General features: G+C 39.3%; 1 pseudogene; it reads left to right on the top strand.

The window, feature by feature from the left end:
• The first annotated feature begins 11918 nt into the window (after positions 1 to 11918).
• On the top strand, positions 11919 to 12036 carry LOC145056288 (5S ribosomal RNA; annotated as a pseudogene).
• Positions 12037 to 13342: the final 1306 nt, after the last annotated feature.

Raw genomic sequence — 13342 nt, 5'->3', positions numbered from 1 at the left:
TCTCTATTTGGCTTGCATTCATCCTCCATTAAGATCTTGTGCATACAAGTGGAGGGGCTCAAACCCTTGATATCCGCAATCGACCAACCCATGGCTTCTTTATGCTCCTTCAACACCTTGAGGAGTTGCTCTTCTTCGAATTCGGTTAAATGAGTTGAAATGATAACTGGAAGGGTTTCATTCTTTCCCAAGTAAGCATACTTCAAATGTTGAGGTAAGACCTTCAATTCCAATTCGGGTGGTTGAACAAGGGATGGCGGCAATTTTGTGTGAGTTGGGGGCAATTCAATTTGCTTGACATCTAATCTTGTGAATTTTTTCATCTCCATTTTACTTACCAACTTCTCAACTTCCGGATCCAAAGAATAAAGCTTTAATTGTTCGGCTAGCTTCCCGCAATCGAATCCTTTGCTCAAGATCATTTCCAACATATCACCGTTAGACAACTCAAACAATTCTTGAGTAATTGGCTCAACAACATCAACAAAGTACAAAGATGAGACGTCACTAGGATATCTCATGGCATCATAAATATTAAAACTTATTGTTTCGCCATCAAACTCCATTGTCAAACTTCCCGCATACACATCGATCTTTGTCCTAGCCGTCTTCAAAAACGGTCTCCCAAGCAAGATTAGAGCCGATTTGGAGGACACTTGCTCATCTAGATCAATCACATAGAAATCCGCCGGGAAGACTAATTGGTTCACTTGCACTAGGACATCTTCTAAAACGCCTCTAGGAAAGACACTCGATTTATCCGCAAGAGAGATTATGACACCGGTTTCACTTAAGGGTCCGACATTTAATGATTCATATACCGAATAGGGCATGACATTGATAGAAGCACCAAGATCAAGCATAGCACTACTAAAAGTGACATCCCCAATCTTGCAAGGAACCGTGAACATTCCGGGATCTTTGCATTTGGGTGGAAGTTTCCTTTGTAAAACCGCGGATGCGTTTTCATTCATCAAAATTTTCTCATTTCCTTTCAACTTCCTCTTGTTGGTACAAAGTTCTTTCAAGAACTTTGCATATCTCGGGATTTGCTTGATTGCGTCAAGTAGAGGGATGTTTACTTCCACCTTTCGGAAGGTGTCCAAAATCTCTTTCTCCTCCATATTCTTCTTTGAAGTTGAAAGTCGGGAGGGGAACGGTGGTTGAGTGGATATTGGTGTTACTAGAGGGGCAGTCTTCTTTGGAACTCCGGCTTGTGCATCATTCTTGATTATAGGCACTTCAATGGGAATAACTTCTATCTCTTCCTCTTCTTCCCTCGGCTTCTTCTTTGAACTACTTTCTCCGGCTTGTTTGCCACTTCTCAATGTCACCACATTGACATTTGGGTTCTTTTCGGTTTGCGAAGGGAGTTTACCACGGGATTCCAACTTGCTTATGGATGTAACTATATCTCCCATTTGTGCTTCAAGGTTGGAGATACTAGTCCTTGTTTCTTTTTGGAATTGTTGGGTACTAGTGGCTAGAGATTTGACAATGTCTTCAAGAGACATTCCGGAGCTACTTGGTTGGGATTGAGGAGGTTGTTGATGATGATGATGAGGGTGCGGTTTGGGTTGATAGTGTGGTTGTTGATGTTGGTAATGAGGTTGTGGTGGTGGATAGGATGGTCTAACCAATGCATTTTGAGGCAATGGTCTTGGGTTGTAGCTCATGTTGGGATTTGGCTTCCAACTTGAGTTATATGCATTTTGGTAACCGGATGGTTTGTTGTGGTAGTTTTGGAACTCTCCCGTGGCATTCACATTCTCCGCATCTTCTTGAAGGATGGGACACATATCCGTAGGATGTCCCATTGTTGCACATATTCCACAAACCATCACTTGTGGAGTTTGTCCCATGACTAGCTTTTGGACAACGGAGGTTAGATCTTTGATTTGAGACTCGAGATTTGGTGTTCCCACTTCATTGACTTTGTGTTGTGTGTCTCTTTTCATATCTTGGCGAGGGCCAAAATGTTGTGAATTCGCGGCTATGGTGTTGAAAAGTTGTCTTGTTTGTTGTGGGGTTTTACTAAAGACATCTCCACCACTTGAGGCATCAACTAGTCTTCTCTCCATTGGCAACAATCCCTCGTAGAAGTGTTGAATGAGGAGTTGTTCCGGAATTTGATGTTGTGGGCAACTATAGCACAAGTTGTTGAACCTCTCCCAATAATCATGGAAAGTCTCATTTTGACCTTGGCGGATTCCACAAATCTCATTTCGAAGACTTGAGACTCTTGAGGCGGGATAGAACTTATCAAGGAAAGCTCTTGCCATGTCGGTCCATGAGTTGATCGACCCCGGTGGAAGATAGAATAACCAATCTTTTGCTCTATCGGCCAATGAAAAGGGGAATGCCCTTAGCTTGATTTGGTCATCGGTTGACCCTTGTGGCTTCATGCTAGTGCAAATAATGTGGAACATCTTCAAGTGCTTATGAGGGTCTTCGTTCTCCAATCCATGAAAAGTTGGTAGGTGATGGACTAAACTTGACTTCAATTCCGAACCTCCTTCCAAAACCGGGTAATTGATACCGGTTGGAGTTTGTGTAACATCGGTCTCCATCATTTGCCTCAAGGTTCTCTCGGGAACTTCTCCTCCGTCCGCCATTACAATTGGTTCAATAATGGGTGGATTTTGTTGTAGGGGTGGTGTTTCGGGAATTTCTTGGCGAGGGTCGGGACTAGAATCGGGTTCTATATCACTTAATGAAGCGTTTTCAACCTCCAAATCCCCGTGGGGGTTAGAAGTTTGACCACGTTCAATTCGCTTTTCCTTTGCTAAACGCCTTGTTTCTTTTTCGATTTCTGGATTGTAAATCAAGTCACCTGTACGCTGAGATCTGGGCATAGAGAAACAAATTGATTAAAAATAAACCAATCCCCAGCAACGGCGCCAAAAATTTGGTGGTTGTCGAGGCCAACACAAATAATAACCCTAAATATTACACACTAAAATAGTGTATAGTGGTAAAGGGATCGAATCCACGGAGATTGGTTCAATTTATAACTCTATGAAAAATCTCTTTGTAAAAATACTTGTAAAATGACAATAAAAATAAAATGGGGAGTTTTGGTGTTTTGAAATACTTGAAACAAACTAGAATTAACTATGATTTAAATAGACAAATGCAACAAAAATAAGAGTTTGATGTAAAATCAATAAGGGAGAGATGGTTGACTTAAAGTTTCCTCACTTTGACTTTTGATGAACATATCATTAGAATCCAATGGTGCAATACTTTGATTTAAATCCTTAATTTGGCTATAGTAATCCAAGAAGCTTGAGATTACCTAGACTTTTCTTAATTGTTGAAATGGCTAGAGAAGCTCATAACAATTTCCTTAGTCAAAGTCACTAATTCCAAATAGCATGTAATTAGTGAAAGTCAACTAGCATTAAGAACCAAAAAGTCACCAAATCCAAGAGGGGTCAAATGCTTTCACCACCATGTTGGAGGAAATGTTTTTATGATTGTGTGAAGCAAAAACAACACAAAAATCATTTGTTGCTTGCTAATTTGAGGATCCTTTACTTAATCAAGAAATTAGCCAACTAATCACCACAAACACATTTAAACTCATGAACTAAAACATACAAGTAGTGATAAGATGTTAAAACACAAAACATTCCCATAAAGATTTAAGAACATGTTCATGGATTCTTCAACATTCAACAAAAGTTCAAAGGATTAACCAAAAGTCAACCAATATTAGTTTAGCCAAGCATGGCTAAACACAAAGAAACAAAGTTAGAGAAAATTGTACCAAACATTAAGCAAGAATCAAGAGGTCAAAATATGATGTTCTTCAAGTGTTTATGGCCTTCAAAAGTCTTCAAAACTCCAGAGAGAATCTCCAAAAATCGGATGTCCAAGAGTATGCAAAAGATGGGCACCAACCTTCCTCAAATAGCTCAAAAGAAGGATTTCCGAAATTGCCCCTGCAGGGCCTTGCGCGACCCGCGTGCTGCTGCGCGGGTGGGTTGCGCGGGTGGTACCTGACATGGGCTCCTTTGAGATTTTGGGCCTCTAAAGCATATCCCACTAGCCCAGATCGAATCCAATCACCTCCTAGCCCATTTTCTTCAAGTTTTTCTTCATTTAAAGCCCAATTTGACCTCTCCAAATCCTCCAAAGCTCGTGCACTCTCCCGATTAATAATTTTCATACGCTTGAATGTTCCCCCGCATCTTTCAAATTTAAAGCTCAATTCTTCCAAGCCTTCAAGCAATTGACAAGTCCACCTCATGAATCACCTTCATAGCCATCAAGCATGAAATCTCCAATTCCCTTCAAGCCCAATCGCCTCGCAAGAGTGCCGCCCCGCTAGTTTCCAAGAAAATCTGCAATAATGCTCAAGAAACTAGAAAGTACCCCGAAATGGTCATAAAAATAACAAAAGGGAAAATATGCATGAAAGTTAACTAAAATGCGAATGAAATGTACTAAAATAAACTATAAAAATAAGTAAATAAAACGAAGCTATCAGGTTGCTTATCGGTTGGATCTTCCTGAGGAGCTTAGTCAGATCCACAACACTTTCCATGTATCTCAGTTGAGGAAGTGTTTGGTGGATGAGTCAGCAGTCGTTCCCCTAGAGGATATTCAGGTTGATAGCAGCCTGAATTATATTGAGAGACCGGTCGCGATTCTGGACCGGAAGACAAAGACCTTGAGGAACAAGGAAATTCAGTTAGTGAAAGTGCAGTGGCAGCACCGGAAGGGGTCGGAGTGGACGTGGGAGGCTGAGGAGGAGATGAGAGAGCACTATCCGGAGATTTTTGCAGATTCAGCCGTAGCAGACTTCGAGGACGAAGTCTGAGCCAAGTGGGGGAGAATTGTAACGACCCGTCCCCGGTATGATGATTCCATAGTATTCATTTAGAAGTTTTCAAGAGGGACTCGGCGAGTTCATAGCCTGACTCGCCGAGTAGGGACGGGATTTCGAGCACGTGTTAGTCGGCGACTCGGCGAGTCCATATTCGGGACTCGGCGAGTCTGCCTGCCTGGAAGAAGCCCTAAATCCCCGGGTTGCTCACTATTTAATCCACCTTATAGCCCCCAATCTCGCCTCCATCACCCTCAGAAAGCTGTGAGAAAACCTTAATCCATCCTTGAGTGATCTAAGTGTTCTTGTGTTAAATTTTGAAGGCTTGAAGAAGGAGAAGAAGAAAGGAGCAAGGAGAAGAGGTGTAGAGCAAAGATCCAAGGGCAAATCAGAGTTCTTTGAGGTATTCTTCGGATTCCCTCCTGTTTTATGCTTTTAACCTCCATTAGAACTCTTCTAGATCTAGTTTGATGCTTCTCTCAAGCCTTATGATTGTATGGATGCCCTATTATGTCGAGATATCCTTAGATCTGTTCATTTAGGAGTTGTAGAGCCCAGATCTATTGCCTTTTTGAAGTTACCTTGCATGAAAACCCTAGATCTAGCCTTTATTATGCTTTTTGAGCCATTTTAGCTTCATGGATGCATATGGGCACGTAAAGATAGAATCTTTACGTGCTAATCGAGTTAAGGGAGTCCAGATCTATTAGTTTTATACACTGGATTCAAGCAGAATCGAGTTTTGAGTTGCCGCATGCAAGCGACTCGGCGAGTCGAGTCGCGAGTCCCCGTTTTTCCCCTTTTGAGTGATGACGAGTGGAAGCCTGTGAGTAGTAGAGTGGACTCAGTGAGTCGGAGAGCAGACTCAGTAATGGAGGGACTCGGCGAGTTGTTCATACAACTCGGCGAGTCCAAGGCAATCTTCTTAAGCTCAAGAACAACTCGTCGAGTTGTTCATATGACTCGGCGAGTCGGATGAAGATTGTCTGAGTTCTTGGATAGAGAGAGTACTCGTCGAGTCGATTTCATACTCGACGGGTAGCCACGAGTGGGGTTGTGAAATGAGATTAGAGACTCGGCGAGTTGGTGGCTCAACTCGGCGAGTCAGGTCAACTGTGGGTTGACTTTGATCGGGAGAGTTGACTTTGACCAAGGGTAAAAGAGTCATTTTACCCCAGTGCAGTGTTTAGTATTTGATTGAGTGTGTTTATGGCCTTGTAGCCGGGGAGATACCGGAGCAGCAGCAGTTAGCTTCCAGAGCCATTCACACAGCAGCCAGTTCACGAGGTGAGTGTTCCTTCCAGTAGTAACGGGTCTAAGGCCACAATGCCGGCCCGTTTAGCTAGCAGTCAGCTTCGGACCTCGGTCCGATGTAGTAGTTAGTATGTTTGATGCCTTCGTGGTTCAGACATGGTTATGTGTTTATGCTAGATGATATGTTTATGCTATGTTCAGTCAGCTTCGGACTTCGATCCGATGTAGGGGACAAGGTCCCAGTCAACTTCGGACTTCGGCCCGATGTCAGCTTCGGACTCCGGTCCGATGTAGGGGACGTAGGTCCCAGTCAGCTTCGGACTTTGGTCCGATGTCTCAGTCAGCTTCGGACTTCGGTCCGATGTCCTAGTCAGCTTCGGACTTTGGTCTGATGTCTCAGTCAGCTTCAGACTTCGGTCCGATGTCCTAGTCAGCTTCGGACTCGGTTCGATGTAGGGGACGAAGGTCCCAGTCAGCTTCGGACTTCGGTCCGATGTAGGGGGTAAGGCCCCAGTTAGCCGGACTTCGGTCCGATGCAGTGGGCAAGGCCCAGTATGTGCTTTATATGTTATTGTGTGGTATGTGGTAGTTTGGGGGAGCTCACTAAGCTTCGTGCTTACAGTTTCAGTTTTGGTTTCAGGTACTTCCGCAAGCAAAGGGAAGGGCTCGGGATGATGACATCGCACACACCACAACCACAGTTTTTATCCTGGGAGTTGATCAGTTATCTTATATATGATTTGATACAGTCATGACACCGTTTTCTCATTTGTATTTTAGTATGGTTTTGAGATTTGCAACACATGGTTTTATTATGATATACTCCGTTTTATGATTTTGGTTATATTAAAAATGAAATTTCCGGGTCGTATTTTTGGGTCGTTTCAGATGAGCAACTTTCTTCAACATCCCAGTCAAATGATAATGAAGAAGGTAAGTTTCTATTAATATTAATCTTGATTGTAACTAAAATATTACTTTGATTTTAAATGACATGTTTTCCTATATATGATTTGATTTAATATTATTTAATTTGCAGCAAAATATTTTGAATCACAAGATGAAGATGAATTAAGTTGTATAGAAGTAAAATCTCCTTGTGGCAAAAAAACAATTGAGTGGATCCCAAGAGTTGATGAATCATTCCTGCTGCCAAAGAAAGATATGGTGTTTGAAACATTAAATCGTGGAATTCAGTTTTACCAAAAATATGCAAAGAAAGCAGGATTTGATTGCAGAGTTGCATCAAATAAAACAATTGATGGTATTTTACAATATAAGTGTGTGATATGTAGTAGGGTTGGTGAAGAAGATAAGAAAAATGCCGACACTTTGAATGGAGTAGAAGGTAGACAAAAAAGAATTCACATGTAATTCATATGTAAATTACATGATATCTACATGTGAATCACATATAATTCACATGTGATTCACTTGTGATTTACATGTGAATCACATATCATTCATATGTGAATTACATGTGAATACATTTTTCCATATGTATTATATTTGTGATTTACATGTAAATCATATGTGAATTACAAGCGAAATATATGTGATTTACATGTAATTCATTTGTGAATTACATGTAATTCATTTGTGAATTACATGTAATTCACATGTAATTCACTTGTGATTTTCATGTAAATCACATGTAATTCATATGTAAATTACATGATATTTACACGTGAATCACATATAATTCTTGAGTTGGAAGTTTTGACATTAGTAAATAGATCATTAACATACTTGGAAATTTTAACTACTACATTCTTGAGTTGCGTCCAAACGAAGGTTAGGCATTTACAAAAGGTAAAGGTAAACAACACTTAAACATCACCATAACATCAACAAGAAAACCATTTGTTGGGTTTGGTTTTACATAAAAACAATTTCCAACATCATTCACTACAAGAAAAAGTTGAAATAACTACGAAAATTCGCTACAAAAGTAAAATCCATAGTAATTCTGCTACGTAATGGCTTGTCGTAGCTATTTTGCTATGGAACTTGCTACAAAATTACATTCCGTAGGTAATATTTGAATAACTACGAAATTTTGCTACATAATGAAAAACCGTAGCTATTCTACTGTGGAATATACTACAAACTACTTAGACGTAGTTATATTTGGTACGAAATTAGCAACAAAATGGCATTCTATAGCTAATATTTGCATAACTACAGAATTTTGCTACGCAATCGGAGTCCGTAGTTATCATGCTACAAAATTTGCTACAGAATTTTAAGGCGTAGGTATTTTGCTATAACTGTTGCTACAGATTAAAGTTTGTAGTTACTTTGCTACAGAAATTGTTACGGAATCAAAATTTGTTGCTATTTTGCTACAAAATTTGCTACCGCATCTAAGTCCGTAGCTAGCTTGCTACGACATTTGTTACAGAGTCAAAATCCATAGCTATGTTGCTACAGAATTTGCTACAAGATCATAGGTATAAAAACCATAAATATTATACAATAGAATTTTCCAGTATGCAATTTTAAGTGTTTGGAGGTTTCTCAAGTAAAGCTTAAACCCTTAAAACCGAAATTTTGAATTGCATTAAATAATTACTTAGTTAAAAATTATTTTTATATTTTATACATTAAATAAAATATTAAATAACCAATATAAAGTAAAATACATTTTAGACCTTAGGCTGTTTTAAGGTTTTCAGTATTCAGTATTTACGACTCATAATCCTCACGAATTCACGACTCACACCGAGGAAACCGATTCAAGGAAACCCAAAAACCCATAAACTGAAATCGATTCCCACCTTTAATATTTAAGATTGAAGCCTTTCTTAAATTGTGAGTCCAGACTTTATTAGCTACCACGTTGCATTTGAGGTAAGCAAGAACTGCCAAAATCTTAGAAATAGTTTGGTAGGGGCCTGGTTACATCCCGTTTGTTCGATCGATTGTTATCACAACCCCTGAACCAGACAGCAGAAATGTCCGGGGGCTTGTGTGTGACCTCATCTTGAAATATAATGTGACATACCCAAAATCACGGCCAGAAAAGACCGGTTTGTTTATGCTTTGTTTAAAAATCAGAGTTACATTTTAAATGAAAGTGTTGCGGAATTTGTCCCAAAACAAAAATATGATAAAGATTTATCAAAAACATTTCCATAGAAATGTATTTCATTAAAAGACTCGGGATGTCATGTTCGTACAGATCAAAAGCATAAACAGTACAATATAAGCCTTACTACATTATTTCATATCTACAGGCCTATATCCGTAATCCCTCGTCCAAAACATCACACCTATGCTCATGCGCCACTACCTGTAATACATAAAACTGAGTGGGTCAGGCTTGGGAGCCTGGTGAGCACATAGGGTTTTCAACCCACAATAAATAAGTTTATTAATTTCATCGATCAACAATAACCCGATTACCCGTTCCCGTTATCCTCACTTTACGTCCCTAAACACCTATCATAAGGGACCTAGCCTAAGGATCATCATCGGGACGGACACTACTGCTAAGGGGATTCCTCAGCAATAAATGTCCTAAAGGCATCCATGTGGGGGATGGAGTACACCGGTGAACATATCGTTCACAAACACCTACAGGTTGCGAGCCTGCTAGTGTTCCACTGGACTGTCTAGAAGAGTCTGTGGTCGTCATCCATACTCCGCTAGATGACAGAATCAACAACATCAACATCGAGGCCTCTCATCATTTTATCACACATCACCTATTGCATCTACCCATGTTTTACCCCAACATTTTCGTAGATATAAAATACATATACAGTTTAAATCATTGAAAACATGTATAACAACGTTCATCTAGCATAGATAGCAAGTATTCAGATAATATGCACACATAGCACGTAATTTATATAAAATACTTCATATCTATGTGTAAGTTGAAAGTAACTATGCACTCACTTGTTAAGGTGATGATTCCAAAATCGGGCAGCGCTTGCTTCTAACGATTCTATTTTCCTTCGACGAAACCTAGCATTATTATCGCTAAATTTTAGTCTAATATTTACCGTGACCAACTATTAGTCTTTGTATTATTATTATTATATAAGCGTTAAACAATATTTTCCAACCACTATGTACAGACAGGGGCCAGACATAAAACACTGGAGGGCAGGACCATTTTGGCATATAGCACTTCTGAAATCCAACAACCCTATGCGGCCCTTTAAACCAGATTCCCCGTACCGCGAGTAGTTAAAAAAAATATTATAACGACACTTATATAAGTTATAATAATAGCTCAAATATTTATTATAAGTTCATAATAACAATACTAATTTTAAATATAAGCTATATTAAAATAAGGTAAGCATAACTTACTTACAAGGGGGTTTTAGCTAGGAGTCGGGCTCTGCAGGGGCAGAACTTCGTCGCTAAATCTTTCTAAGAAAGATTCGTGCAGCGTTTCAGCGCTCACCTTACTATACTAAGCTACAGAAAGAGAACTCGAATCACGAGGGACCGAAATGCTCGGGGGATAAGGAGAGAAAGACTCTTGAATCAAGAGAATGGTGCAAGAAATATGAGAGCCCAAGGCTCTTATTTATACTAATTGAATTTTCAAAAACTACCCTCCATAATTACTTAATGACCTTTTAGTTATATAAACAACTAAACACCCCTCTATAATACTATTATAAATGGATTTAATGATATTTGTACTAAACTAATGTCGAAAGAACTCAACATTAGTCTTATAATGACCGCATCGTCGATACCTTTCTAATGATATATACATATGTATATATATGTGTACGTATACATGATTTATACTTTATTTTAATACGTAAATATGCTATTATAATTTGTAACTCGTTCATACGAACTCCATTTTTGATGTTCTTTATATCCACGCGTAGGTGAAGACGTACTATACAACTTTCGTTTAGACTCCGTCGGCTAATTTTGACTTTATTTTTAAAGTTATATTTTTAACAAGCCGGGACAGGATTGGTCTGTTTAAAATCTCATAACTTCTTCATACGAAGTCAGATTTGGGCGTTCTTTTTATCGATGTTTTTAGTTTAACATATTCTACGACTTTCGTTTAGATCACTAAGGCTAAATCTCGCTCTATCGTAAATTCACTATTCACGCTTCCCGGTATCGTGCCGGTTCTGTCGTGAAACTTCGACGGGTCATAACTTCTTCGTTATAACTCGGATTTCGGCGTTCCTTATATGCACGGAAACCTTGAGACATATTCTACAACTTTATGTAGAGATATCGGGATTATCTCACACTTTAATTTTGACGCTCATTTTTATTCTTTATTAATTATACATTTATAATTAAATAATAAACACATATAATTCACATAATACTCAAATATTTCATCTTTATTACTTCAAAAAGAGTTACAAGAGTTGAACTAGACTATTACATTGACAAAAATGCTTAGCCCTGAAACCCGGGCGTTACACTAAGTGGGTTAGATCTGATCCCACATCGGCTTGGAAGGAGAACGAAACATTTCCTTATAAAGGGGTGTGGATACCTTCCTTGGCACAACGCGTTTTAAAGCCGTGAGGGCAGCAAATCCCATAAGAACTCTGCAGTTAAGCGTGCTTGGGCGGGAGTAGTACCAGGATGGGTGACCCCCTGGGAAGTCCTCGTGCCGAGTGGCCCAAAGCGGACAATATTGTGATACGTGCCAGAGGGGGATGTTACAAATGGTATCAGAGCCAGGGCACGGGTCGATGTGTTCGACGGGGACGTCGAACCCTATAATGGGGGGTGAAAGTGGGTTAGATCTGATCCCACATCGGCTTGGAAGGAGAACGAAACATTTCCTTATAAAGGGGTGTGGATACCTTCCTTGTCACAACGCGTTTTAAAGCCGTGAGGGCAGCAGATCCCATAAGAACTCTGCAGTTAAGCATGCTTGGGCGGGAGTAGTACCAGGATGGGTGACCCCCTGGGAAGTCCTCGTGCCGAGTGGCCCAAAGCGGACAATATTGTGATACGTGCCAGAGGGGGATGTTACATATAATTACAATGAATATAAATGAAACATAATATCATCATTACCATGCATAATATAATACAACTGCCATTGTTTACATCAGGTACAATCTTTTAAATAACATGACCAAAACATTCAATTTATGATGTTTAACAGTACACAAAACAAAATCCCCTATTCTTGTTGACTCTTCTGCTTAACGAGTCCCTGAGAATACAAGTTATTTTGAAAACGTCAACATATATAATGTTGGTGAGTTCATAAGTATATTTGAGAAAATGATTTGTATAACTTTGTAATCATAAGAAAATCCTGTATTTTCTTAAAATAGTTGGTATGTTTATGTTTAATCCTGTATTATTGCATGTGTGTTATTGTTTAATAGAACGTCAAAAGTGATTGGATAGAATGTAAATAAAATGTCCCCAGACAACCCGATGTTGCCCGTAAAAGAAGAATAGTTAATGTTGTCGTACCAACGCTGAGGTGGGGGTACCAGTGTGAGTAAGTTTCCGAGTAATCCAATCATAAAAGAAAATAGATAATGTTGCCGTACCAACACCGAGGTGGGGTACCAGTGTGAGTAAGTTTCCGAGTAATCCAACATAAAAGAAAATAGTCCTCCGCAAACTTCCTAACATTAATTCCTCTAAGTGAGTCGTCATAACCATACTAAATAATGACAATTTCACCTGTCTTGGCATTTGTGAACGCTGATTGAAAAATAGAATAAGGTTATTGTCACCCTAGACCGATGCAGTCTAACTGTAACAAACAGCTCAGGTGTGGGGTGTCATCCCCGTATAGATCTATACACAAAATCCCGCTCTCCTTCCAAGAGACTTTGATTATAACTAGAGGCTATGATCGAACACTTAATAGGTGTCAACTGACAAAACTCACTAGATCCTTAATCGAATTTACGCGAAGATAAACGTATAAAACTCATTCCAGCCCAACGAACCATGTAAGTGAGCCACTAGGGCATCGCTAAACATGTGAGTCATTTCAAAACCTAATATGAATGAGATTATATAACATGGGCCCAAAATATATGTAAAAGGACAACTAAGGCCTATTTCACATGTAAGGTATTTATAGGCCCAAATAGCACGTAAATAGTATACAAAACTTATCAAACATATAAATGGGCCACTAAGGCCTAATAACCTAGAAATGATCAAAATTAATCTATTTGTTAGTTTGTTGGTGGTTTTGGTTCAAGTATTCACTAAAATAGCCTAAAAGGCCCACTTTTTATAAAAATGACATTCTTGGCCCAA

The sequence above is a fragment of the Lactuca serriola genome, chromosome 5 (genome assembly GCF_051521515.1).
Source record: "Lactuca serriola cultivar US96UC23 chromosome 5, Lser_US96UC23_V15, whole genome shotgun sequence".
NCBI lineage: Eukaryota > Viridiplantae > Streptophyta > Magnoliopsida > Asterales > Asteraceae > Lactuca > Lactuca serriola.
The sequence above is the reverse complement of the archived record's forward strand: the minus strand, read 5'-3'. Positions and strand labels throughout refer to the sequence as shown.